Here is a 24,699-nt window from a genome sequence, read left to right on the forward strand (position 1 = left end):
ACTTTTATTTTGTATATGTTGGATCTGAACATTCATGCCACAATAAAGAAAATTACATTATGAATTATGCTAGGTAGCATTCCACATCAAAAATTTCTTTTTTATCATTTACCTACTCGAGGACGAACAGGAATTAAGCTTGGGGATGCTTGATACGTATCCAACGTATCTATAATTTTTGATTGTTCCATGCTATTATATTACCACTTTTGGATGTTTATGGGCTTTATTTTACACATTTATATCATTTTTGGGACTAACCTACTAACCGGAGGCCCAGCCCATATTGCTGTTTTTTTGCCTATTTTAGTATTTTGAAGAAAAGGAATATCAAACGGAGTCCAAATGGAATGAAACCTTCGGGAGTGTGATTTTTTGAACGAACGTGATCCAGAGGACTTGGAGTGCAAGCCAAGAAGCTGTTGAGGCTCCAACAAGATAGGAGGCCGCCCCCCCTACAGGGCGCGCCCCCTGTCTCGTGGGCCCCTCGGGCGGCCACCGACGTACTTCTTCCTCCTATATATACCTACGTACCCCGAAAACATCCAGGGGCACCACGAAACACAATTTCCACCACCGTAACCTTCTGTATCCGCGAGATATCATCTTGGAGCCTTCACTGGCACTCTGCCGGAGGGGGAATCGACCACGGAGGGCTTCTACATCAACATCCTTGCCCCTCTGATGAGTTGTGAGTAGTTTACCACAGACCTACGGGTCCATAGTTATTAGCTAGATGGATTCTTCTCTCCTTTTGGATCTCAATACAATGTTCTCCCCTCTCTTGTGGAGATCTATTCGATGTAAACTCTTTTTGCGGTGTGTTTGTCGAGATCCGATGAATTGTGGGTTTATGATCAAGTTTATCTATGAATAATATTTGAATCTTCTCTAAATTCTTTTATGTATGATTGAGTTATCTTTGCAAGTCTCTTCGAATTATCAGTTTGGTTTGGCCTACTAGATTGATCTTTCTTGCCATGTGAGAAGTGCTTAGCTTTGGGTTCAATCTTGCGTTGTCCTTACCCAGTGACAGAAAGGGTTGCAAGGCACGTATTGTATTTTTGCCATCGAGGATAACAAGATGGGGTTTATATCATATTGCTTGAGTTTATCCCTCTACATCATGTCATCTTGCTTAATGCGTTACTCTGTTCTTATGAACTTAATACTCTAGATGCAGGCAGGAGTCGGTAGATGTGTGGAGTAATAGTAGTAGGTGCAGGCAGGAGTCGGTATACTTTTTATGGACATGATGCCTATATACATGATCATGCCTAGATAATCCCATAACTATGCTCTTTTCTATCAATTGCTCGACAGTAATTTGTTCACCCACCATAATACTTATGCTATCTTGACTGAAGCCTCTAGTGAAACCTATGGCCCCCGGGTCTATCTCTTATCATATTTGCTTTTCATCTACTTTTATTTGCATCTTTAATTTTTTGCATCTATATTATAAAATACCAAAAATATATTTATCTTATCTTACTATCTTTATTAGATCTCACTTTCGCAAGTGGCCGTGAAGGGATTGACAACCCCTTTATTGCGTTGGTTGCGAGTTCTCAGGTTGTTTGTGTAGGTGCGTGGGACTTCTGAGGAGCCTCCTACTGGATTGATACCTTGGTTCTCAAAAACTGAGGGAAATACTTACGCTACTATTGCTACATCACCCTCTCCTCTTCGAGGAAGACCAACACAAGCTCAAGACGTAGCATCCTCCCGTTGCAGAGGCGCTCCTGCCTCATTGGCGAGATGGTCGGCCTTCAAGACCCCAACCGCATGGGGTCGACGTGGCTGATAGCAGAGCAGATCACGCGTCGCGTGAACGACATCTCCAAGGCCAACCTTGGGGAGGACTGGCGGTTCGTCAAGGTGCCGTACAGCGAGTCGAACCCGGTGCCACAGGTGAGTGTCTGGTCGCCTTACTTTGCTGCTGCGCACCTTCTCGTCCGTCCTGACGCGACGCGGGAGGTGCTTCTGAACGCGCTCCGGTATCCTTACGCCTGGGCTCCATCGCCGGTGGTGCCAGAGGAGCCCGCGGCCCACAACGGGGAGGAGGATAGGCCGACGCTGGCGCTGGGCATCGTGCGGGTAAGTCTTGCATTTTTCTTCATGTGTCTTGAGTTGCTGACCGCGGCACGGTACGGGCGATGCTGACGCCAGTTGTTGGTGTAGTGGCGTTGGGCGGGGGAGGCGGTGACACGGGCGGAGCCGGGTCTTCACGTGGGGCGGCGCCGAGCCGCCCGCACGGGTAGGACAGCGTCGCGCCGCGGCCCCGGGCCCTGAAGCGCACGGCGGACCTGACCGGGGCCGGGAGGCCGGCCAAGAGGAAGTGCGGCGCCGGGCATGGGAGGCCAACCCCGGTCCTGGTCTTGTCGGGGTAAGCTTCATCTCCCGTACACATCCGGATTGTTGAGCTAGCCTTGTTTCTTTTTGCTCATTCTGTCTTCTTCTTCAGGTCGCCAATCGCGCTGGCGAGGGCGGCGGCGGCCGCCGCGGCCGCTGAAGGGATCGTGTTCCGCAGGAGCCGGTCCGACCTCGTCGACCAGGTCGAGGCGGAGGGACGAGCCGACTCGGACATCAACCTGGACCCGAACGACGCCGAAGGCTTGGCCTTGCGGGACAGGAACAAGGCTGAGGCGGAGCTGGAGGCGGCGTCGGTCTGGGCTTGGACCAACACGGCGGCGGCATGGGCGCGAGCCGGTGCAGAGCCAGCCTGGCGCGAGATGCCGGAGGGCACGATGGTGGCAGCGACGGTCTTCGAGTCGTCGTCGGTGAGGGAGCGCGGTCGTGAAGGCTGGGAGGTCGTGGAGGTGGCGGATGATACCCCGCCGCGGGTCAACATTGTCGAGCGAGCGGGGGCTGATGGCGGTGGAGGCAGCGCCGTCTTGGAGGAGGCGCTGCGGGCGGCGGTGCTTGAGGCGCTACTGATGTTGGAGGAGGCACCGCGGCCGGCGGTGCCGGAGGCCACCCCGGCAGCTGTGCCTGTGGTGGCACAGCAGGCCATCCCAGCGTCCGGACCGGAGGTGGCGACGCATGGCGTCCCGACATCCGGGTCATCCATGGCGCTGGAGAGGGCGTCGGAGGAGGTGCCAGCCACATCGGGAGCGGCCAGCGGGGAGCATGCCTTGGTGCCCCGGCAGGGAGGACGCCGGGCCGCCGCGCCGCAGCCGGCGCGGAGCGGGGGCGCCGTGGTCTTCGGGCCTCAGACCCAGGAGGAGGAGGCGATGGACCCTGTCAGCCGCCGCCTGCGCGGCCGGACGAACCGGCTTGAGGCCTTCGCCCAGGCCGAGGTGGAGCAGACGCGTGACCTGGAGCGCGCCGTTCTGGTAAGCCTTTTCTTTTTCGTAATTTCTTCTTTGTGGGGGCGCGCCAGTGCACCCACTTTGTGTAGCCCCTGAGGTTCGGGCCAACTACGTAGTAGTTGGGTCGAATCTTTAGAGCGTTGTCCTTGTTCTGATTTCTTCCTTCTTCAGCAACTCGACGCCTACCGGGTCGGCGCCTTCAACCATCTCCTGGGCAAGTACCGGGACCTCAAGGAGCAGCTCGCCGCCAAGGAGGAGGGGCTTCGCGTCGCCGCAGGTTTCTTCGCGCTCTTTTTTATGGGGGCACGCTAGCGCACCCACTGGGTGTAGCCCCCGAGATTCAGGCCAACTGTATAACAGTTGGGCCAAATCTTAAGTCTTGCTTTCTCATTCGCTGAATCCTTATTTTTCGCAGCTGAGGTGCTGTCCTGGCGGAATCGTCTGCTCCGGGCTGGTCATCACTATGACCGGCTCGTTGTCGACACCAGCCGTCTTGGCATCGAGGCGGCGCAGGCAAGGGCGGAGGCGACCGCAGCCCGGCGGTCTCTCGACGAGGCGAACCAGCTGCATGAGTAGCTGGCAGGTCACAAGAGCCGCCTCGAGGCCGAGGTGGATGTTATTAGGGTGGAAGCCGCCAAGGTGGTGGAGGCGCAACAGGCCCAGGTCGAGGCGGACCAGCAGTGTGGCCCTGGTCGAGGCAGACCAGCACCTCGGCCGACGACAAGGGCCGGCTCCAGGCCAAGGTGGATCGCCTGCGGGGGCAGGTTACCACGGCTGAGGGGGCTTGTCAGGACGAGGCCCGTCGTCGCGACTGTGGCCGAGAAGGCGGTCGACGACAAGGACGCCGAGATGAAGGCGGCCCTTGCCAAGGCGGCCGATCTGGAGAGGGCAAACCAGGAGCGCGACCGCGCCCTTGAACGGGAGCGGCGTGGTACATTGCTCGAAGCGCAGCACCTAGAAGAGTCCTTCTCCAGTAAGTGCTTTTCTTGTATTTTGCCGGGTCGGGATCCGGCCTTTCGTCCTTGTTGTCCTTCTTCTGATATAATTCGCCTTTTGTGCCAGGAGCCTTCCCGGAGATGCAACGGCTGGCGGAGGAAGCCGTCCGCTTTCAGCGCGACCCGACTGGAGTCGTTGGATCCAGAACGCACCCGCGGGTGGCGTGGACCTTCCCGGAAATCATCGCCGCCACTGAGGCCCACCTGCGGGTCTTGGGAACGCAAATGGGGCAGCTGTCCCAGGCCGGCACCGCGATGACGGCGGCCCTTTGGTCGGACTCCATCGAGCCGAGCAGCTTCACGCGCCTGGCGTGTTGGTTGGAGATGGGGCCGGACCGGCTTCACGAGTGGCGTGTCTGCACCGCTCGTGCCGGCGCTGAGATGGCACTTCAGTTCACGCTGTCTTGGCATCTGGACCTGCAGCTGGACGCTCTGATGGGCCAGCAGGCCGGCTCGGAGTAGCTCTTGCAGGAGCAAGCCGGCCGGATTGCCTCCCGGGCCAGCTACATCGCTGAATTTGCCTTCCATGATGAGTTCCACCCGGAGCAGACGGAAGACGGCAGGGTCGTAGATGGAGACGACTATGGCTTGCTTCTCCATGATCCGGAGGGGAGCTTCGAGGAGACGGGCGTCTACCGCGATGGGGGTGCCGAGGAGGACACTGGTGCCTCGCCAGATCTAGAGGCCGCCAGGGGAGAGCCGTCGACATCGCGACGCGGCGCTGGAGATGCCTGAGACATTCTTAGTAGAATTTGTTAAGTAGCAGGTCCACCCACCCACTGGGGGGTTTTAGGGTGTAATGAACTCGGGCCGTCGGCCTTTTAAATATTTGCGTGTAAATGTCATGAGTGTTTTTGCTTTTGCCTTCCATTTTTTGGACCGATTTCTTGTGCTTTTCCTTTCTCAAACCTCCCCCCCCCCGCGAGTCAGACGGCCGAGGCTCCGGTCCATGACAAGGAGTTCGTTTCTTCGAGAGGAGCGCGCAGGACTTGGGCCCTTCAAAACATTGAGCACGAGCGAAACACCCACTGGGTCGGCTGGCGGCAATCCGGCGAAGCCGGTTGGCGAGCAGTCGGTCGTGCGGCTGTTTCTTTTCTGAGCGGCGGGCTGGGTTGATCGACCCGGCAGCCTTTGACTTAGTGTATGAAGCGTAAAGGAGCTCTGGCCCGTTGTGCTTGCCAGCCGACAGCCGAAGCCGGATCTATGGCTTTAGGGCGAAGTGGGGGACCATGTCATCCTAACTGTATCAGGAATCACCAAGTAAGGCAGCGGGGTGGCGATCGAGCCGGCCAGCCCCCGAGCCACCGGGTCGAGTGGGTCCGACCGGTGGCCAGGTTCAGTGGCATAGTGATGCAAGAAAGTAGAGACACAATAAATTGGTTGACAAAAGGCATCCCCCGAGTCTCTGTCGGGAACCCCATAGTTTCATGCGTTTACAAAAGGCGACGATACATACACTCTTGCGGCTAACAGTAAAACAGGTGAAGGAGTTCCGCGTTCCACGGCCGGGTCGTTTCTTTGCTGGCGGTGTCTTTCTTGCGCTTCTTTGACTTGCGTGCGTCGATGAGGTAGTAGGCGTTGCGATCGCGCAAGGCCCTGCTCACGATGAATGGGCCCTCCCATGGAGGGGACAACTTGTGCTGGCCTGCTTGCTCTTGGACGAGTCGGAGGACAAGGTCACCATCGCGGAATGTGTGGGGCTTGATCTTCTTGCTGTGGTAGTGCCTCAGGCCTTGCTGGTAGATGGCCGAAGGACTGAGTGCCAGGAGGCGTGCTTCTTCGAGCAGGTCGGCGCCATCTTCGCGGGCTTCTCTGGCTTCAGCTTCGGTGTACATCATGATGCGCGGCGAGTTGAACTCGACGTCGGTCGGGATGACGGCTTCGGCTCCATAGACGAGGAAGAATGGGGTGAACCCGGTCGACCGATTCGGCGTGGTGCGGAGACTCCAGAGGACGGCCGACAACTCATCAAGCCAGCTGCCGGGTGAGCGGATGAGTGGCTCGACGAGTCGTGGCTTGACGTCGGACAGGATTAGTCCGTTGGCCCGCTCGACCTGCCCGTTGGACTGGGGATGTGCAACAGAGCAGTATTGCTCGAGCGCGCCCTTGGCGAAGTTGGTGCCGTTGTCCGAGATGATGTTGTTTGGCATGCCGTAGCGCACCGCTATGTCCTTGATGAACCGAACGGCTGTTGGCCCGTCCAATTTCTTGATTGGCCGTGCCTCGATCCACTTGGTGAACTTATCCACTGCCACTAGCAGGTGCGTCATGCCGCCTCAAGCGGTTTTGAAGGGTCCCACCATGTCGAGTCCCAAGACCGCGAAGGGCCAGGCGATCGGAATGGTGCGGAGTGCTGACGCCGACTAGTGGCTACGTTTGCTGAAGCACTGGCACCCCTCACACTTGAGAACGAGCGACTCGGCATATTGGAGGGTCGTGGGACAGTAGAAACCGTGGCAGAACGCCCTGGCCACCAGGGATTACGACGCGGCGTGGTGCCCGCATTCGCCCTGGTGTATGTCGAGGAGGATGTCGATGCCCTATTCCTGCTCGACACAGTGCTAGAACACGCAGGTGGAGCTGCACTTGACGAGCTCGTTGTTGATGATGCTGTAGGCGACGCCCGGTGCTGCACTTGCCGGGCTTCGGTCTCGTCCATGGGGAGAACCCCGTTCTCCAGGAATTCTGATATTGGGTGGGCCCAAGATGGAGTCGTAACCATGGCGAAGACGGCCACCAGGGTGGGTTCCGAGTCAGCAGCCCCGAGCCGGGTTGAGCAGCCCCTGGGTCAGGGATGGCAACGGCTGGGTCCGGGGCGATGGTGACTGGGTCGATCTAAGCAGCCCCCGGGCCGGGTTCAGCAGCCCCCGGGCCGGGTTGAGGTGCGGCCGGGTCGTCTGGAATGTGGATGGACTCGGAGTCCGGCGATGGCTTGATGGACGGCTTGCGTAGGTGCTCGAGGGAGACGCCGGACGGGATGGATTGTCGGGTCAAGGTGATCTTGGCGAGCATGTCGGCTGCTTCGTTCTCCGCGCGGGGGATGTGGAGGAACTCGCAACCCTCGAAGGATCCGGACAGCTTCTGGACCAGGAAGCAGTAGCTTGCCATGTTGGAGTCGCGGGCGTCCCACTCGCCGGAGCACTGCTGTACCACCAGGTCTGAGTCACCGTAGCACAGGATGCGCTGGATGCCGAGTTCCTTGGCGACCGGATGCCATGCACTAGGGCTTTGTACTCGGCGACGTTGTTGGAGGCGGCGAAGTGGAACTGGAGCGTGTAGCGGAGCCGGTCGCCCTTCGGGGATGACAGTACGATGCCGGCCCCCAGGCCGAGTCGCATCTTGGATCCGTCGAAATGCATGCGCCAATGTGTCGAGTCGGGGGGTGGTGGCAAGTACTGGGTCTCAGTCCAGTCGACGAGGAAGTCGGCCAGAGCTTGAGACTTGATCGTGGTGCGGGGCTCGTAGAGGATGGTGTGGCCGGCTAGCTGGGTCGCCCACTTGGTGACCCGGCCAGAGGCATCCCGGCACCCGATGATTTCTCTGATAGGCGCCATGCTGATCACGGTGACGATGTTCTCTTGGAAGTACTGCTTCAGCTTCTTGGCGGTAAAGTACATGCCGTAACACATCTTCTGGTATTGCGGGTAGTTCTGCTTGGAGATGGAGAGCACCTCGCTCAGGTAGTAGACTGGGCGCTGGACGGCTTGGATCTTGCCCTTCTCTGGTCGCTCGACCACCAGCACCATGCTGACCGCCCGTGAGGTCGCGGCTATGTAGAGCAACAACGGCTCCTTGTCGGTCAGCGCGGCCAGGACTGGTGTTGTGGAGAGCATGCGCTTGAGGTCTTGGAAGGCCTCGTTTGCCTTGTCATTCCATTCAAACGGGTTCATCTTCTTCATCAGCTGGTATAGGGGTAGCGCCCTCTCGCCTAGCTGGCTTAGAAACCGGATGACCGAGGCCAAGCATCCGGTGAAGTTTTGGACATAGTCGGCTTGCGCATACGCTCGATGGCCTTGATCTTTTCCGGGTTCGCCTCAATGCCGCGTTCCGAGATGAGGAAGCCGAGTAGCTTTCCGGCCGGGACGCCGAAGACGCATTTTTTCGGGTTGAGCTTGACCTTGTACTCGCGGAGGTTGGCGAATGTTTCCTTCAAGTCGTCCAGGAGCGTGAGGTGCTGCTTGGTCTTTACCACGATGTCGTCCACGTAAACGTGGATATTGCAGCCGAGTTGCGGCAGCAGGCATTTCTTCAAGTTGAACGACATGGTGATGTAGCAATACGCCCCAAAGGGCATGATGAAGGACGTCTTCAGGGCGTCGGCCGGGTCCAGCTTGTTCTGGTGGTAGCTGTAGTAAGCATCCAGGAAGTACAGGAGGTCGCACCCGGCAGTCGAGTCGATGACTTGGTCGATCTGCGGGAGAGCAAACAGATCCTTGGGAGAGGCCTTGTTGTGGCTGGTGTAGTCGATACACATGCGCCAGATCTTGTTCTTCTTAAGGACGAGGACTGGATTGGCCAGCCACTCGGGGTGAAACACTTCCATTATGAAGCCGGCCGCCAAAAGCTTGGAGTCCTCTTCACCAATGGTTCTTCTCTTCTCTTCGGAAAAACATCGTAGGGGCTGACGGATAGGCTTGGCGTCCTTGCGGAAATGAAGTTTGTGCTTAGTGTACTTCCTTGAGATACCTGGCATGTCCTTGGGTCCATGCGAAGATATCTCGGTTCTCACAGAGGAAATTGACAAGCTCGCCTTCCTATTTGCTGCCGAGGCGGGCGCCTACGACAACGTACTTGCTGCAGCTGGGGTCTTCTGGGTTCAGCTTCACTTTCTTGGTCTCCTTGGAGGATTTGAAGGCAGTCTCGTTGGCCGGGTCCTTGGTCGGGATTGACGCAGCGGAGGCCTCGCCTGCTAGGGCGACGATCCGGTCGAGCTGGCGCCACTCCTCGGCAATGACCAGCGACTCAGCCAACTTGGCGCCATCTTGGGCGCACTCCAGGGACTTGCGGTAATCGCTGGTGATGGTGATGAGGCCTTTGGGACCCGGCATCTTCATCTTCAGATACGCGTAATGGGGAACCACCATGAACTTGGCGAGCGCGGGCTGGCCCAGCAATGCGTGGTATGCGCTGGACAAGTCCACCACCTCGAACCAGATTGGTTCACGTCGGAAGTGACTACTGTCACCGAACAGGACATCGAGCCGGTCCCAGCCAATGGGAGAGCAGGAGAGGCCGGGCAAGATGCCGTGGAAGATCGTCTGGGTCGGATCCAGGTCCTCGGCCTTGAGGCCGAGCTTGGTCATCATGTCGCGGTAGAGGATGTTGATGCTGCTGCCGTCGTCGATGAGGACTCGGGAGTACTTGCACGTGCGCCGCATGACCATGGTGGGGTTGAGGACGAGGGCGTAACCACCCGGACTCAGCATGACCGCCGGGTGATCCTCCCGGGTCCAGGTGATCGGGCGATCCGACCAGTGCATGAACTCCGGCTTGGCCGGGACGACGGTGTTCACCTCCTGCCGAAGGAGGCGCTCGCTGCACTTGTCGTCACCGAGGCTAGTGAAGACGATGTAGGTCGCGTTCTGGTCCGAGTAGGCGTCATCGCGCATCGCGCCGCCAGCTGGAGGCGGCAGTGGAGGTGGAGGCGGCTGCCCCGCGCCTGGAGCCGGGGCTGGAGGAGGCGGGATGTCACTTCTCATGATGCGCTTGGTGATGGCGCACTGCCGAAGCGTGTGCGTGGAGGGTCTTGCGCCGCTGGGGTGCTTGCAGGGAGCGTCGAGCATCTCTTCGAAACTCATGTGGGTTGCCACGCTGTCTTGCCGGTCTACCGACGCTTTGCCACTAGGTCCGCCGCGGGCTCGGTGGCCGCGACGAGTCGGTTGTCGTGGCGCTGTGCCGGCTGGTCGGCCTTGCGCTTGTTGTCCTGGTGATGCTACTGCCGGCTGCTTTCGCCGGCTGGCTTCGGAGGGGGAACAGGCTTTGCCTTGCCGGCTTCATCCAGCGCCACCTGGATCTTCATGGCGGAGTCGGCGTTGGCGTATTTGTCCGCCGTCACCATGAGCGCGGCCATGGTGGCCGGCTCGGAGCGTAAGAGCTTGTGCTTGAGGAGGGTGCCGTCTCGGCACCCGCTGACGAAGTACTGGATCGCCTGGACTTCATGGACGCCCTCGCAGCTGTTCCGGAGCTCGGTCGAGTGTGCGAGGTACTCGCGACTGGTCTCCGCAGGCCCTTGTACACACATGGCGAGTTGGCTAGGGCGGCTGGGTCGCTTGTAGGTCCCCGTGAAGTTGCGGATGAAGGCTTGCTCGAAATCGACTCACGTGTTGATGCTGCCCATCGGCAGACTGTTCAACCACGTGCGGGCCGAGCCCTGTAGCATGAGCGGTGTGTAGCGCACGGCGAGACGACGATTGGCACCGGTGATGCCAATGGCCGTGGTCTAGTTGGTGAGCCAGTCTTCTGGCTTCACGGTCCCGTTGTACTTGGGGGTGTCGCGGGGGAGCATGAACCCTTTGGGAAAGGGCTCTTCCTGGATTCGTGGGCCGAAGCATGCAGGCCCCATAGCGCCGCTCTCCTCCTCCTCCAAGGAGCGAGCAAGCTAATCAAGGTGGTGGCGAGCGTCGGCGTCGTCGATGGCGCGCGGGCCGAGTCGACTGGCGGTCAGGCCACGGGGGGCCGGGTCGGTTGGAGCCAGACGCCGGCCATGCTGGCTGGGTCCGCGCTGGATCTCTGGGACGGGCTCGTCGCCTAATCCACCGGCGGCTGTGGTGGCCGGGTTGCGCCGAGTCCGTGCTCGGCCGGAGTGCGCCTCGCCAGGTGGCGAGGAAGCTGTGTGCAGAAGTTCGCCGAGTCCGCCAAGGTGGGCTGAGCTGGATCTCGCCGGCTTGGCCAGCTGGTTGAGGCGGTCCTGCTGGGCGTTGGCCGCGTTGAGGAGTTCGTGCATCCGCCCGATGCGCTCCTTCAGCTCCTCACCCGTGAGCTGGTCCAAGCCGACTGCGGCTGCCTGGGCAGCGCGCATGTTCTTTGCTGGGGTGTCGTAGACGGTCGGGACAACGCCAAGAGCCCGACCGATCGCTCCTCCTCAGGCAAGCACATCGGCGACCCGGCTTGGCTTGGCCGCGGCGGGCATGAATCCATAGGCACCATTGTGCTCCAACTGAGCGGCGTCCAGGCAACGCTGGGTGGCGACGAGCGTCTAGGACAGGTCCAGCATCTGCTGGCGCCTTTCCTCGAGCTGGGTTCGGGCCTCAGCGACATTGGTGGCGTCGACGTCGGTGCCGATGGGGATGTGGAGGCTCTGCATCGCGGCGCGCAACGGATCGGATGGCTCGGTCCGTTCTGTTGCGGCCCTGGCTTCGGTAGCCTCCTTGTCTTGCTCGAGGAGGAGGAGGCGCCATCGCCGGTGACAAAGACCTCCACATGGACGTCCATCGCCTGGCAGCAATGCCGCCGCTGATGGAGAGGGGGAAGTTGGAGTAGCTGAGAACCTCGCTGGGGTACTCATCGGCCATGAATGCATCAAAGATGCGTAGCGCGGCGAAGGAGGCGGCGACCGCGCCGACGATGTCGTCCGCCAGCGCGACGGACTCGTCGGAGTAGGAGAAGGGCCCCATTTGGAGCATACTCCCGGCCAGCTCCTCGAGCTGCCGCACGGTGGGCGCCAACTGTCATGGTGGGCGCACGATAGATGCCGGACATACCCAGGTTCGGGGCTCTCTGGAGAGATAACACCCCTAGTCCTGCCGAGTGTAGTTTGATGTTTGATAGTACAATGTTGCTCCTGGAGCTGTATGGGGGAGGAAGGAAGTTGGCGAAGGCTTAGGCTGCTCCTTCTCTTTGGTGTTGTTGTCTGATACGTCTCCAACGTATCTATAATTTTTGATTGCTCCATGCTACTTTATCTACTGTTTTGGACTATATTGGGCTTTATTTTCCACTTTTATATTATTTTTGGGACTAACCTATTAACCGGAGGCCCGCCCCAGAATTGTTGTTTTTTTGCCTATTTCAGTGTTTCGAAGAAACGGAATATCAAACGGAGTCCAAACGGAATAAAACCTTCGGGAACGTGATTTTCTCACCGAACGTGATCCAGGAGACTTGGACCCTGCTCCAAGGAACAAAGGAGGCGGTCACGAGGGTGGGGGCGCGCTCCCCTAGGGCGCGCCCCATGCCTCGTGGCCCCCCTATTGCTCCATCGACATACTCCTTCCTCCTATATATACCTACGTATCCCCAAACGATCAGAACAGGAGCCAAAAACCTAATTCCACCACCGCAACCTTCTGTATCCACGAGATCCCATCTTGGGGCCTATTTTGGAGCTCCACCGGAGGGGGCATCCACCACGGAGGGCTTCTACATCAACACCATAGCCCTCCGATGAAGTGTGAGTAGTTTACTTCAGACCTTCGGGTCCATAGCTAGTAGCTAGATGGCTTCTTCTCTCTTTTTGGATCTCAATACAATGTTCTCCCCCTACTCTCATGGAGATCTATTCGATGTAATCTTCTTTTTGCGGTGTGTTTCTTGAGACCGATGAATTGTGGGTTTATGATCCAGCTTATCTATGAATAATATTTGAATTTTCTCTGAATTCTTTTATGTATGATTGAGTTATCTTTGCAAGTCTCTTCGAATTATCCTTTTTGGTCTGGCCAACTAGATTGGTAGTTCTTGCAATGGGAGAAGTGTTTAGCTTTGGGTTCAATCTTGCGGTGTCCTTTCCTAGTGACAGAAGGGGCAGCAAGGCACGTATTGTATTGTTGCCATCGAGGATAACAAGATGGGGTTTTTATCATATTGCATGAATTTATCCCTCTACATCATGTCATCTTGCTTAAGGCGTTACTCTGTTTTTAACTTAATACTCTAGATGCATGCTGGATAGCGGTCGATGAGTGGAGTAATAGTAGTAGATGCAGAATCATTTCGATCTACTTGTCTTGGACGTGATGCCTATATACATGATCATACCTAGATATACTCATAACTATGCTCAATTCTGTCAATTGCTCAACAGTAATTTGTTCACCCACCGTAGAATATTTATGCTCTTGAGAGAAGCCACTAGTGAAACCTATGGCCCCCGGGTCTATTCTCATCATATCAATCTCCATTACTTTATTACTTGCTTTGTTTCTACTTTGCCTTTTACTTTTTACTTTGCATCTATATACCAAAAATACCAAAAATATTATTTATCATCTCTATCAGATCTCACTCTTGTAAGTGACCATGAAGGGATTGACAACCCCTAATCGCGTTGGTTGCGAGGAGCTATTGTTTTGTTTAGGTACGAGGGACTTGTGCATGGTCTCCTACTGGATGGATACCTTGGTTCTCAAAAACTGAGGGAAGTACTTACGCTACTTTGCTGCATCATCCTCTCCTCTTCGGGGAAATCCAACACAATGCTCAAGAGGTAGCAAGAAGAATTTTTGGCACCGTTGCCGGGGAGGCTCACGCAAGAGCAAGTCAACCATACCAAGTACCATCACAATCCCTATCTCTCGCATTACATTATTTGCCATTTGCCTCTCGTTTTCCTCTCCCCCACTTCACCTTGCCATTTTATTCTCCCTCTCTTTCCCAATCTCCTTCTCTCTTTCCCGTTTGCCTTTTCCCGTTGTCTTTTGGTTTGCTCGTGTGTTAGTTTGCTTGCTTGTCGTCATGACTAGTCTCATATCTTCTCCGTTATCTCCCGAGAATGAAGTTCTAAATTTTAAGCAAAGGGAGGGAGAAAATCTAAAAGACGCTTGGTATAGAATTTGCAATGCTCAAAATAGATCTACCAGGAAGCAGTCTACTTCAGTTCTTCTTCGTAATTTTTATGTAGGTGCTAATCCTTGGTATAGATATATCATTGATACCATTACCGGAGGGAATTTCTTGGGTAGCCATACTTTTTATTCTTATAATGCTTTAATAGATTTATTTGGATCACCACCTCTTTTGATTAATGGAACTATGTTAACTTTGGAGCATGTTATGCAAAGACCTGAAATTATTGAAAATAAAGTTGCTACCCTTGAATCAATTGAAAATCTTGATAAAAAGATCCACAATCAAATTACCCAATATGGATCTAAGGTAGGAATGACTTTGAAAAATATTAAAGAAAAAGAACCCATAGTTAATGAGAAAATAAATCTAGATTCCACAAGAATCGATAAACTTGAGGGTATCATTACCAACTTGGGAACCGCTTTTTCTTACGTACAAAACACTCCAAGTTCGTCTACTAAAACTACTAAGCTTATTTATGTTCCTAAGAATAAGGGTGAATCATCTACTAAGCTTATTTATGTTCTTAAATCTATAAGTGTTCATCCCAATCTTTTTGCCATCATTAAGGAACCTTTTGCTATAAACGAATTTTTCGATCTTTTGCCTGAAAATTTGACAATTACAAGAAAGAAAGAAAATTCTAAAAGAGGTAGATGCCTCATTGAAGAATTGCCTACAAAAGATGGCAATACCTAGATCTATCCTTGCTTTTATGCTTAGCTAGGGGCGTTAAACGATAGCGTTTGTTGGGAGGCAACCAAATTTTATTGGTGTTTTTTGTTTTTGCTTTTGTTTAGCAATAAATAATCCATCTAGCCTCTGTTTGGATGTGGTTTTATCTTCTAATTAGTGTTTGTGCCAAGTAGAACCTATAGGATAACCTACGATGATAGTCGATTTGATTCTGCTGAAAAATAGAAACTTTGCGCGCACGAATATAATTTTGTTAAATCACAGAAGCGTTATTTTGCGTTGATTCTTTTTGCTACTGTTCAATAAACAATTTTTCAGGACTTCCTATTTTGGTAGAATTTTTAGAGTTCCAGAAGTTTCCGTTAGTTACAGATTGCTACAGACTGTTCTGTTTTTGACAGATTCTGTTTTGCGTGTGTTGTTTGCTTATTTTGATGAATCTATGGCTAGTAAAATAGTTTATAATCCATTGAGAAGTTGGAATACAGCAGGTTTAACAACAACATAAATAAAGAATAAGTTCATTACAGTACCTTAAAGTAGTCTTTTGTTTTCTTTCTCTAACGGAGCTCACGAGATTTCTATTGAGTTTTGTGTTGTGAAGTTTTCTAGTTTTGGGTGAATTCTTTTGATGGATTGTGGAACAAGGAGTGGCAAGAGCCTAAGCTTGGGGATGCCCATGGCACCCCCAAGATAATCCAAGGACACCAAAAAGTCAAAGCTTGGGGATGCCCCGGAAGGCATCCCCTCTTTCGTCTACTTCCATCGGTAATTTACTTGGAGCTATATTTTTATTCACCACATGATATGTGTTTTGCTTGGAGCGTCTTGTATTATTTGCGTCTTTGCTTGTTAGTTTACCATAATCATCCTTGCTGTACACACCTTTTGAGAGAGCCATACATGAATTGGAATTTGTTAGAATACTCTATGTGCTTCATTTATATCTTTTGAGCTTGATAGTTTTGCTCATAGTGCTTCAATTATATCTTTTGAGCGTGATAATTTTTGCTCTAGTACTTCACTTAGATCTTTTAGAGCATGGTGGTGGGTTTGTTTTAAAGAAACTATTGATCTCTCATGCTTCACTTAGATTATTTTGAGAGTCGTTAATAGCATGGTAATTTGCTTAATATTGATATACTTGGTATTCAAGATATGTGAAACTTTCTTTTGAGTGAATTAAATACTAAGATAGGTTTGATGCTTGATAACTGTTTGAGATATGGAGGTGATAATATGAAAGTCGTGCTAGTTGAGTAATTGTGAATTTGAGAAATGCTTGTGTTGAAGTTTTCAAGTCCTGTAGCATGCACGTATGGTTAAAGTTGTGTAACAAATTTGAAACATGAAGTGTACCTTGCTTGTGCATCCTTATGAGTGGCGGTCGGGGACAAGTGATGGTCTTTTCCTACCAATCTATCCCCCTAGGAGCATGCGCGTAGTACTTGATTTTTGATGACTTCTAAATTTTTGCAATAAGTATATGAGTTCTTTTGACTAATGTTGAGTCCATGGATTATACGCACTCTCACCTTTCCACCTTTGCTAGCCTCTTCGGTACTGTGCATTGCCCTTTCTCACCTTGAGAGTTGGTGCAAACTTCGCCGGTGCATCCAAACCCCGTGATACGATACGCTCTATCACACATAAACCTCCTTATATCTTCCTCAAAACAGCCACCATACCTACCTATCATGGCATTTCCATAGCCATTCCGAGATATATTGCCATGCAACCTCCATCATCATCATCATGACATACATTACTTTTGTCATATTGCCATTGCATGATCATGTAGTTGACATCGTATTTGTGGCAAAGCCACCATGCATTATTTTTCATACATGTCACTCTTGATTCATTGCACCATCCCGGTACACCACCGGAGGCATTCATATAGAGTCATATCTTGTTCTAAGTTTCGAGTTGTAATCCTTATGTTGTAATCAATAGAAGTGTGATGATCATCATTATTAGAGCATTGACAAAAAAAGAGAAAGGCCAAAATAAAAAAAAAGAAAGGCCCAAAAAAAGAAAATAAAAAGGGCAATGCTACTATCTCTTTTTCCACACTTGTGCTTCAAAGTAGCACCTTGTTCTTCATGTAGTGAGTCTCATATATTGTGCTTCAAAGTAGCACCTTCTTCTTCATGTAGTGAGTCTCATAAGTTGTCTTTTTATACTAGTGGGAATTTTTCATTATAGAACTTGGCTTGTATATTCCTACGATGGGCTTCCTCAAATGCCCTAGGTCTTCATGAGCAAGCGAGTTGGATGCACACCCACTAGTTTTCTTTTGTTGAGCATTCATAGCTCTAGTGCATCCGTTGCATGGCAATCCCTACTCCTCATGTTGACATCAATTAATGGGCATCTCCATAGCCCGTTGATTATCCTCGTCAATGTGAGACTTTCTCCTTTTTTGTCTTCTCCACACAATCCCCATCATCATATTCTATTCCACCCATAGTGCTATATCCATGGCTCACTCTCATATATTGCGTGAAGGTTGAAAAAGTTTGAGATTATTTAAGTATGAAACAATTGCTTGGCTTGTCATCGGGGGTATAGAAGTTGGGAACATCTTTGTGTGACGAAAATGAAGCATAGCCTAACTATATGATTTTGTATGGATGAACTTTCTTTTTCCATGCTATTTTGAGAAGACATGATTGCTTTGATTAGTATGCTTTAAGTATTATTATTTTTTATATCAATATGAACTTTTGTCTTGAATCTTTCGGATCTGAATATTCATGCCACAATTAAGAAGAGTTACATTGAAATTATGCCAAAGTATCACTCCGCATCAAAAATTATTTTTTTATCATTTACCTACTCGAGGACGAGCACGAATTAAGCTTGGGGATGCCTGATACGTCTCCAACGTATCTATAATTTTTGATTGCTCCATGCTACTCTATCTACTGTTTTGGACTATATTGGGCTTTATTTTCCACTTTTATATTATTTTTGGGACTAACCTATTAACCGGAGGCCCAGCCTAGAATTGCTCTTTTTTGCCAATTTCAGTGTTTCGAAGAAACGGAATATCAAACGCAGTCCAAACGGAATAAAACCTTCGGGAACGTGATTTTCTCACCGAACGTGATCCAGGAGACTTGGACCCTGCTCCAAGGAACAAAAGAGGCGGTCACAAGGGTGGGGGGCGCCCCCCCTAGGGTGCGCCCCCTGCCTCGTGGCCCCATGTTGCTCCACCGACGTACTCCTTCCTCCTATATATACCTACGTATCCCCAAACGATCAGAACAGGAGCCAAAAACCTAATTCCACCACCGCAACCTTCTGTATCCACGAGATCCCATCTTGGGGCATGTTCCGGAGCTCCGCCGGAGGGGGCATCCACCACGGAGGGCTTCTACATCAACACCATAGCCCCTCCGATGAAGTGTGAGTAGTTTACTTCAGACCTTCGGGTCCCTAGCTAGTAGCTAGATGGTTTCTTCTCTCTTTTTGGATCTCAATACAATGTTCTCCCCCTCTCTCGTGGAGATCTATTCGATGTAATCTTCTTTTTGCGGTGTGTTTGTTGAGACCGATGAATTGTGGGTTTATGATCCATCTTATCTATGAATACTATTTGAATCTTCTCTGAATTATTTTATGTATGATTGAGTTATCTTTGCAAGTCTCTTCAAATTATCCTTTTTGGTTTGGCCAACTAGATTGGTAGTTCTTGCAATGGGAGAAGTGTTTAGCTTTGGGTTCAATCTTGCAGTGTCCTTTCCCAGTGACAGAAGGGGCAGCAAGGCATGTATTGTATTATTGCCATCAAGGATAACAAGATGTTTTTTTATCATATTGCATGAATTTATCCCTTTACATCATGTCATCTTGCTTAAGGCGTTACTCTGTTTTTAACTTAATACTCTAGATGCATGCTGGATAGCGGTCGATGAGTGGAGTAATAGTAGTAGATACAGAATCGTTTCGATCTACTCGTCTTGGACGTGATGCCTATATACATGATCATACCTAGATATACTCATAACTATGCTCAATTCTGTCAATTGCTCAATAGTAATTTGTTCACCCACCATAGAATATTTATGCTCTTGAGAGAAGCCACTAGTGAAACCTATGGCCCCCGGGTCTATTCTCATCATATCAATCTTCATTACTTTATTACTTGCTTTGTTTTTTACATTGCCTTTTACTTTTCACTTTGCATCTATATACCAAAAATACCAAAAATATTATTTATCATCTCTATCAGATCTCACTCTTGTAAGTGACCGTGAAGGGATTGACAACACCTAATCGCGTTGGTTGCGAGGAGCTATCGTTTTGTGTAGGTAGGAGGGACTTGTGCGTGGTCTCCTACTGGATTGATACCTTGGTTCTCAAAAACTGAGGGAAATACTTACGCTACTTTGCTGCATAATCATCTCCTCTTCGGGGAAATCCAACGCAGTGCTCAAGAGGTAGCACTGTCTCGGTGGCTAGTCCTGTGCTTACTTGCTTTCATGCCCGTATACGTGAGGGCTCCTGGGGAGTTTTATAGACCAACCCCCCAGGGGTACAATGGTAATGTTACAAGTCGGTGGGTCCGGGTTGTCGGTGTCCGGGGACCCGGGCAGGGACCCGCTAAGGGCATGTGGTTCACCGAGTTCCCCTAGGTGCGGGCCCCGTGTGCCTAGGGGGACTGTGTGCCGTCTTGTCGATCGTCAGGGCATGGCCGAGTCGAGTCGTGTATAGTGGCTCTCCGTCAGGTCGCCGCTTCTATCATCAGCGATGAGAGCGGGGGCACTGTAGCCACGCCAGCCCTGGTCAGCGGGTAGGTGAGGGGCACTGTTGCCACGCTCCGGCTGACCAGAGGCATGGGCGGGGCACTGTTGCCTTGGTCATCGATGATTGAAGACTCGTCCCATCGTACGGCCTGGATGGGACGGGAGCTGACCCGTGGCTGGATTGCAGAGCACGCCACGGGCGGAGCTGGCTTGTCGAGGAAGCTTTGGTTGTGCCGGGTTTGGCTGTCTTGCGCTAGTTATTGAGGCCGAGTCGACGCGTCTTGCCGGGTCGAAGAGCTCGACTGGGTTGCGGGGCTTGGCCGGGTCGAGCAACCCGGCCAAGCGCATGTCGACTTGAGGGGCGATGCCGGCCCCGTTGTTTTTGAAAAGGATCCGGATTCCGTTGCCTGCCCAGGGTTCATCCCCCCGACAGATGGCATTGACACAAAGCATGTCTAAACTAAGCAGATGACATCTTTGGTGTATACAGTAAGCAATGCAAGGCACCGTATGCATGATATTACCAACATCAGCATGCCAAGTTAGAGCGAAGACCTCATGGGGTAAATAGGAGTGTTCTTCTCCTTCTGAATCCCCCTCAGAACAGTTATCTTCCTCTTGATGACGATCTGAAATGGGTGGATGGGGGCTGCCTTTGCACCCACCATGGAGCGACGTCTGCATGAAATTCTATTGCCATGCAAGGCTCGTCTCTTTTGCTCTACATGATCAGTTCCAGTGTGTACAATAACTGACATGCATAGGAGTAAAACATAGTGAGATTATGTAAGGAGTGCATGCACAAATCCAGAGTGATGCTATCAAATTATGGATAGACCCAAAACCAATGATAGCAGATAGATAATAGCTTTAGTTAAAAAATACAGATAATGGCTCCTTCAATGTTTGTTTGCACCCAAAAAGAAACTCATAGTAGGCACCCGAGATTAACTAGATAGTAGATAGATAGTACTGATTGCTACCCCAATATGTACCCCACAACCATTTAAAAACTCAAGTTTCAGCATTAGTTTGGACCTGACTCGGAGTCTAATAGGTGAACACGACGATAATGTAGAATGTCATCATATTAAGCGATGCATAACATAAGCAGACACGGAAGAGTGCGACATCTCTTGTGGACCCACGCAGTCCTCAAGGTCATCTGCTCAGTTGATGATGGTAATGAGTTGTCGTGGCTGCCGATGGCGGGGAAGAAGATCTGAGGCGGCAAAAGAGAGTCTGGAGAGCGGATCCCTGCTGTGGTTAACCCTTCCGTCGTTGGAGCAGCTGAGCTGGGGTGGAACACAGCGCCGCAGGAGCAGGACAAACCACATAAGGTTATTTTGACACATATCTGTAACAGAAGTAATTGTGTAAGGGCTTGTTTGAATTTGAGGATTCTAAAAATGCAGGGATAGGAACTAGACAGGAATAGGATAGGAATGCACGTGCAAAACAAAGAATTTAAAAACACACGATTTCTGCCAATCTGGGTGTTTGATTCACAAGAATTGGAAGATCACATGATGCAAAGAAGCATGGTGAGATTAAGTCAAACAACAAGAAAATGTACGGTTATAATGCTATTATGCTACAATCTCTTAGTCTTGTGCTTCATGAATAGGAATTTCAAAAGGAGGACAAGTGGAAATTGAAATTCCTATGGTTTTTCTTTCAAGGAGACACTAAAGGAACAAATCCTACAATTTTCCTTTGCTCCAATCCTTTGCACCAAATTCATGAAAAGTAGTACCATAGGAAACTTTCCAATTCCTATGTTTTTCATTCACTTTTCCTTTCAAGCACTGGCGATTCTAGTAGGCAGGCTTGAGCAAGGAAAAGCCTACACTAAAAAAATGTTTTTGTGCTACTTCTATTACTTTAGACCTAGGCCGCTGCCCTACTAGCTCAACTCCCAGGCCCATCGACAAATGCACAGCTCAAATGCATAGAGATAAATAATGATGCCATTCAAGAGAGTCCATCACAGATAGCTAAGTTGCCTGGTACCTCACTGCTTGTCATATAGTAGGATAAAATAATCGTATTTCACGTTACTTCGTGTGCTCAGTGGACAATATATATAACATGTAGAGTCAAAAAGAGATGCAACAAGTGTACAACCTCTCTGGCGAAGCCATGTCGATCTCAGCGTGATTGGTTGGCCGGTGAGGATGCTCTGGCTGACTTGTCTGTCGGAGGAGGGGAAGAAGATCTTAGGCGTCTGGAGATGGAGCCGGAGGTACTGCTCCGCTGTGATGGAGGGTTTTGTCATTGGAGCAGCTCCGGTGAGTTGTACGACACCGAGGCTGAAGCAGGACAAGAGAGACAACGTTAACCTGAGTGGAATTCTAATAGCATCTAAAATAGATGACGTAAAACACATAACCACAAAGTGCTAGATATAAAATACATCAGCCGCTCATCTCTGAACTTAACTGTCGAAACTGAACATAACTGTCGAAACTGAATTTTGCTATCGAAACTGAATTTTACTGTCGAAATTGAACGCACTAGAGGTGAGGCTACACGTCAGTCGACTGACTTTTTCATCTCTGGTCAGTCGATTTTGCAGCCGTTGGATACGAAATCAAGGGCCTGCAGTTCATCTTCAACCTCCCCCCCTGAGCCGCCAACCACCACCGGCCAAACAGCCGCCCCCCGCCGCCCGCGGCCGGTGGTGCGCCACCCCGCCCGCCCCGCCCGCCCCAAAAACACTCCCCACCGCCGGTCGACCGCCACCCCGGCCATCCCTCTAGCCCCCCCCCCCCCGTGCCGAGCTTTTTCTCCGGCGATCCCCACGCCACCGCCACACCACCGCCGGCGACCTCCGCCCCCACCCTGAACCCTAAGATAGATAGTGGGGTACCTCTCCAGCAAGCCCCCCTCCCCATTGCGGCTAGTTCTTCCTTAACTCCGGCGAGCCCCCCACCCCCTGAAAATCGATTGACCCAAAAGTCGATTCGGTCGACTGAAGTGTAGCTAAATCGGAGCAGCATTGCAAGCAAGAGCAAGAGCGAGAGCAGTAGCACGAGCAAGAGCAGACCAGGCAGGGTACCGAGAGCAAGAGCAGAGCAGCAGCGCGAGTGAGAGCTAAAGCAGCAGCTCCTACTGATGTAGATGTCGCCGCCGAGGGAGCGACGCCGTGGAGGAAGTGGCGGGCGACGTCGCCGTGGATGGAGCCGCGACATGTTGGCTCAGGACCAAGCGCCGGCAGCACTGTGAGATCGACTCAAGAAGAAAATGCGGCGATTAGTGTACAACCTCTTTGGTGGCACCGATTAGGCCGCAGCTTCATCCGAGGAAATGGTGACGATGCTGCTCTTTCGGTGGTGCAGGTGAAGGCGGCGGTGTGGGAATGGAGGTGGCGCAAAAAATGAGGGGAACGTCGGGGCAGATCCTTGGAGGTGGAGTACGGGGTGGCTTAACCGGCGGGATGACGAGATTGACGACGGATCCTCATTCGGTACGATGGATGAGGGACGTCGAGGTGTTTCTGTGGACGATGTCGTCGGGGAAGAGGCTCCGACTAGGTGGCGGACGGAGGAGGGTGTGGGGCTTCGCGATTATTCACGGCCTCGGTGTATGAATGGGTGGGCCGATGGGATGGGAGTGGGGAACCATGGCTTAGGGATGCGCTTGTCCGAAATGTGGGGTAAGTTACGAAAGTACCCCCACAGATTTGAGGCGGTTCTTTCGGTTCAGGGGTACCACGGGATTTCACTTGTCGGGATCTCACAGGAGGTGGGAGTTTCCACGCGCGTTTCAATTTTGGAGTAGCAAGGCACGGGTTGAGATGGAGGGAGTTGTCAGAGCACAATGAGACAAAGATATATCTTAAATATTTCAGGGTAACAAGGCGCAGGTTGAAGAGGCGGGAGTTTCGCAGCACGATAGACAGAGACGCTAGCTGGAAATTTCGGCATAACAAGGCGCGGCTTGAAATTTCGGGACAACAAGCTTAATGTGTACCCAAAAAAAGACAATTCATACCTCATCACTAGAGAGAGCCATGCCCGTTTTACTATATTATTAGAAATGCATTCAAATACAACAAAAATACTAAAACAATCAGGACAACAAACATAACGTGTACAGTACCAAAACAATTTGCACTTCCCTCAACAATAAAAGACAATGTGTATTGTCTAGCATATGGACTAAATTTGAGTACATTTTGCCTATTTGAATGGGATTGTACTCGGGTTAGTTTTACAACCATCTAAATATTATCTTCACAACACATGACATGAATATAGGAGAAGTAAATTCCTATATAAATACGAACTACATGTACATACGATCTCAAATTCAAATATATGTATCCATTTTGTGTTGAATTCAAATCATAGTACATGTATGCTCTAGCTAGATGTTCGGAATCTAAACCATGTATGATATACTACGTACAATGTGTTTAACACGCACAACACACACACACAAACACCATTTAGACTAGTAAGGTACACGTGCATTGCACACATGAGATTTGGCAACCAAATTATGAATAAATACCACATTATAGCATGTAAGCTTTGAGTCATATATGCATGATGTAGATGTTCGTTTAATTCTTATATTTCAATTCATTCAAAATCATCTAGTTTTTATAAGAAAGCTAATCTATTTTAAGATTCATGGAATTGTGCGTTGTAAGGCATAAAATAAAAACAAATAATGGCAAATCATGTAGAAAAACATTTGGGCAATTCTGATGCCGAAGATTCTAGAACAAAGAAGAAGTGCTTGTGTTTTGAGGTTTGTGCATTATGCTTAAGTTCAACCATGGAGTCTTCTAGATTGTACATGTGGCAAAATCTGGTGGAATCTAGATGATATCCAACGCCAGTAGTGCTCAAATTTGCCATCTCTACACCATCGGATTGGCCTCACCCAACAACCATCTTTCAAAGTTAAAGTTACCTGCACACTATATAAAAAATATAAAATATAATATATATATATATATAGAGGTATAGATATAGATATGTGATGCTAAAGCCACCCATCGTCTCCAATTAGAATAGTGTGTCCATGCACAGATGCAATATGGCCAAACGATGTGTGCCATCGGTATTTCAAATTCAAATCAGTCCGACCTTGTTCAATGTGTATACATTACAACATGCTCTTTTCCAAACCACACCACGC

The sequence above is a fragment of the Triticum aestivum genome, chromosome 2B (genome assembly GCF_018294505.1).
Source record: "Triticum aestivum cultivar Chinese Spring chromosome 2B, IWGSC CS RefSeq v2.1, whole genome shotgun sequence".
NCBI classification, from domain to species: Eukaryota; Viridiplantae; Streptophyta; class Magnoliopsida; order Poales; family Poaceae; genus Triticum; species Triticum aestivum.